Here is a 4997-nt window from a genome sequence, read left to right on the forward strand (position 1 = left end):
GGGGGCGGCGGGGGGGGGGGGGTGGGGGGGGGGGGGGGGGGGGGGGGGGGGGGGGGGGGGGGAATTTGCACAAAGTAATAATTCTGCATCGAAGATTTACAAGTCTCCAGAACTAGACTACAGACCTACAGGGAACACAGGGATTTAGAAATTTCACGCTCTTCCTTGGATCCCTTTCATCCCCTAGTTGCCTACCTGTCTAGGTCCCTACCCACCTCTTGCTTGGCTCCTCCTTCCTGGCTTTGACATAAAAGATGCCTGAATTCTAGACTTTCTTAAAAAAATGTTCCTATTGATTTTATTTTATTATTTTACTTTTTAAAATATATATATATTTTTTATTTCAGAGAGGAAGAGAGAGGGAGAGAGAGATAGAAACATCAATGATGAGAGAGAATCACTGATTGGCTGCCTCCGCAGGCTCCTTACTGGGGATCCAGCCCCCAACCAGGGCATGTGCCCTTGAGTGGAATCGAACCCGGGACCCTTCCGTCCACAGGCTGACGCTCTATCCACTGAGCCAAACCAGCTAGGGTTCTATTGATTTTAGAAAGAGAGGAAGACAGAAGGAGAGAGCGAGAGAGAAAAAAAAAATCCTCACACACCCCCTTACTGGGGATCAAACCTGCAACCTGGGTATGTGCCCTGATTGGGAATTGAATGGGTGACCTTTCCATGCACAGGATGACGCTCAACCCACTGAGCCACACAGGCCAGGGCATTCTAGACTCTTAAGATGGATTTGTGGAAGCCATAAGGCACTCTCATCTTCTTGAGCCAGGCCTTCTCCATCAATAAGCCTTCCCTTACTCCAAACTCTGACGTATTGAACACTTGCCTCCTTTTTGGACATCAGGCACAAGAACCTTGTACCAGTAACACTTAGAAGTTCTGGGTGTTCTGGATACTGGTCCTTGGATTGTAAACATTTCTCCCAGGCTCTCAACTACCCTTTGGCTTAGCTCATGGTGTCTCTCCATTACATTCAGCAACAAGGCGTTTATTGTTGAGAGGCCCGGGCAGTGGCTGTGGGACGGGGGGTGGGGGCAGAAGCTGGATGCTGGTGGCTGGCAGGGGTGAGAAGGTGGCTGCAGGACTCCTTTCAACAACATGGTTCAAACGGTCAGGTGAGGGGACACTGAGGAACATTGTTTTCTTTTAATAAAAACTGTATATACTTAAGGTGCACAACTTGATGTTTTGCTATACATATACATTGCGAAAAGATCACTACCATCCAGCTAATTAACATGTCTCTCACCTCTACATCGTCACCATCTGTGTGTATGTGTGTTGAAAGGATTTAATAAAATCTATCCTCTTAGCTATCATCACCATGCTGTACTTTAGATCTCTAGATCTAGTCATCTTGTATTCCTGAAACTTCGTACCCTTTGATCAGCAACACCCCTGTTTTCCACAACCTCAGCCTCTGGCAACCACCATTCTACTTTCAGTTTCTAAGAGTTCAGCTTTTTTGGATTCTACTGGTATGGTTTAATCCAGCGGTCACCAACCTTTCGGACCTCACGGACCACCAGTGCTCCGTGGACCACGGGTTGCTGACTGCTGGTTAATCCACCCAGGAGCTCTGTAGGTTCTGCACCACCTCTTGGGAGCTTTGTTCACCTGGATGTGCTCAATGACCAGAGAATCTACAGCTAAACCCTGAAGTTCAGCATTACTCTGGGCATTTTTAAACATGTGCAGCAAAAACTCAGCACTTTTTGGGCCACTGACCGTGCGTTCAGCACCACTGTTTGGCCTGGGCACACCTACCAACTAACTCCACCATTGTAACCACAGAATGGCACTCACTGCTTCTGTAAAGTGACACCCTTCAGATACTTGGTGGCTTTTCAGATACACATACCCTTGATGGCCTGGGCAGTTTCATGAGTCTTCTTAACGTGAACATAAAGATTTGAACCTCTTTTAAAAAAATATTATTGATTTGTGAGAGAGGAAGGGAGAGAAACTTCGATCTGTTGTTCTACCTATTTATGCATTCATGGGTTTATTTAAAAAAGAATTACTTAATTAGTTATTGAGAGAAAGAGAGAGAGAGAGAGAGAGAGAGAGAGAGAGAGAGAAATATCAATTTATTGTTCCACTCATCCATGCATTCATTGGTTGCTTATTGTATGTGCCCTGACTGGGGATCGAACCCGCAACCTTGCCCTATAGCAGTGATGGCGAACCTATGACACGCGTGTCAGAAGTGACATGCGAACTCATTTTTTTGGTTTATTTTTCTTTGTTAAATGGCATTTAATATATAAAATAAATATCAAAAATATGTCTTTGTTTTACTATGGTTGCAAATATCAAAAAATTTCTATATGTGACACGGCACCAGAGTTAAGTTAGGGTTTTTCAAAATGCTGACACGCCGAGCTCAAAAGGTTCGCCATCACTGCCCTATAGGGACAAGGCTCTCAGCAACTGAGCCACCCGGCCAGAGCAGATTTGAATCTTTGATTTGCATGGTTTTGTGGGGTTTTCTGGGTCAAGTGAATAGCGAACCATTTTCAGAGGTCAGCTCAGGCTGCTTACAGGAAGAGTCACTGTAGTTTTGATATGCATTTTGATATGCATGACCCTAGAGGTCAGTTCAAACCCTTCTGTCCCCTTAACAAGACAGGCCCCTCATGCTTTCACAAGCTTTTAATCATATGAAAAGATGCTGAAGTTGAGCATCTTTTCATATATCTGTTGACCATTTGTATGTCTTAGAAGAAGTGTTTCAGGTCCTCTGCCCAATTTCTTCTTTTTCTTTTTTAAATTTTAAATGATTTCTTTTTAGAGAGAGAGGAAGAAAGAGGGAGAGAGAGTGAAACATCGATTTGCTGCCACGTGCACACCCCCAATTGAGGATGGAGTCTGCAAGGCGGGCATGTGCCCTGACTGGGAATCAAACCCCCAACTTTTCAGTGCAAGGGATGACACCCAGTCTACTGAGCCACACCGGCCAGGGCTTCTGCCCATTTTTTAGTTGGATTTTTGTTTGTTTGGTGTTGAGTTGTATGAGTTCTTTATATATTTCGAATATTAACCCCTTGTTGGAGCTGTTGTTTTTAATATCTTCTCCCATTTGGTTGGTTGCCTTTTGCTTTGTTGGCAGTTTCTTTTGCTGAGCAGAACCTTTTATTTTGATATAGCCCGGTGCATTTATTTGTCATTACAGCATTTTTTACAATAGCCAAGATATAAAAACAACCTAAATGTCCTTTGATGGATGGAGAAACATTTTCTTTCTTTTTTTAAAAAAAATATTTTTATTGATTTTAGAGAGGAAGGGAGAAGGAGAGAGAGATAGAAACATCAATGATGAGAGAGTCGTTGATTGGCTGCCTCCTGCATTCCCCACACTGGGGACCCAGCTGCAACCCTGGCACGTGCCCTGACTGGGACTCTAACCACGACCTCCCGGTTCATAGGTCGAAGCTCAACCACTGAGCCACATAGGTCGGGCGAGAAACATTGTCTTCGCAACGGAAGAGGCCTGTAGGTAAAAGAGCAGACAGAGAAAGAAGGAGAGCTTGTGGTTGAAGATGGGTAGCTGGTGGGTGGGAGAATATCCCAGAGAGGAGTCTAGGTGAACAGGCAGAACACAAGTGCGCTAAACACATTGGTTCTAAACAAACTGATCAATAAATGAATGGGGAAAAAAATGTATTTATCCTTGCTATTTTTTCATGTTGATTTCTGTACCTCGCAGGTGTGACTTTGCTCTCTGTCTCATGTGTTTTGTACCTTTATATGAACCTTTATTTGGGGGGTGAATAATGTTTTTGAACAATAGAGTAGTTTGGCAACTTTATATCATTTTTAAAAAAGCTTTTATCCCGGGTTTTGGCACCAAAAAACCCCCCACTTTTAAAGCATTTCATTCATTTTTTTTTTTTGTTAAAAATTTTAAAATAAATTTTACAACAGCAATGACCTTTGTTCATATTTGGCAGTGTTTTTTTTTGGGGGGGGGATTTAAAATCGAGTGAATTTCAGGCTCCAAATGAATTGCCTGAAAACAGTTTGAAATGAATATTTCCACATATTGGCTTATAAATTAATAAAATTTATGCACCTGGTGGGGGTATGCGGGAGGCAGCCAATCAGTGATTCTCTCTCATCATTGATGTTTATCTCTCCCAATCCCTTCCTCTCTGAGATCAATAATAATAATAAAATACAAATTTGCATATATTTTAAAGTAGTTTTGTCCAACTTGCAGCTTATTTTGCTTTAAAAAATCTTGAGCTTCTTTATCCTCACCAATGGTGACTTCATTACCCACCAGCTCCAAGCATTGCTGTGGGGCCAGGTACTGCCCAAAGCACTCACAGACCCTATTATTTCACTGACTCCTCCCTACAACTTCACCTGGCAGGTTCTGCAATGTATATCCCAGTTTCACAGATAAGGAACCTAAGGCCTGGAGCATAGACTTATAATTAAGCCACAGAGGTCAGTTCAAACCCTTCTGTCCCCTTAACAAGACAGGTCCCTCATGCTTTCACAAGCTTTTAATCATTATTCTTGCATTTCAAGTGGTTTTGATAAAAATCATTTTGAGAAAGAATAAATACAAGTTCCAAGAAGTATGAAGGCATGTTTATCATTTTTGCATACTTCTGGGGGGGGGGAAATGAATATTTGAAATAAAGTGAATTTTTAAAAAATATATATTTTATTGATTTCTCACAGAGAGGAAGGGAGAGGGATAGAGAGTTAGAAACATCGATGAGAGAGAAACATCGATCAGCTGCCTCCTGCACACTCCCCACTGGGTATGTGCCTGCAACCAAGGTACATGCCCTTGACCGGAATCAAACCCGGGACCCTTGAGTCCGCAGGATGACGCTCTATCCATCATCACCCCAAGGTCAGCAAACTGCGGCTCGCGAGCCACATGCGGCTCTTTGGCCCCTTGAGTGTGGCTCTTCCACAAAATACCACGTGCGGGCGCGGGGCCACGAAGTTTCAATCGCACTGTA

Source organism: Myotis brandtii, unplaced genomic scaffold (assembly GCF_000412655.1).
Source record: "Myotis brandtii unplaced genomic scaffold, ASM41265v1 scaffold510, whole genome shotgun sequence".
Taxonomy (NCBI): domain Eukaryota; kingdom Metazoa; phylum Chordata; class Mammalia; order Chiroptera; family Vespertilionidae; genus Myotis; species Myotis brandtii.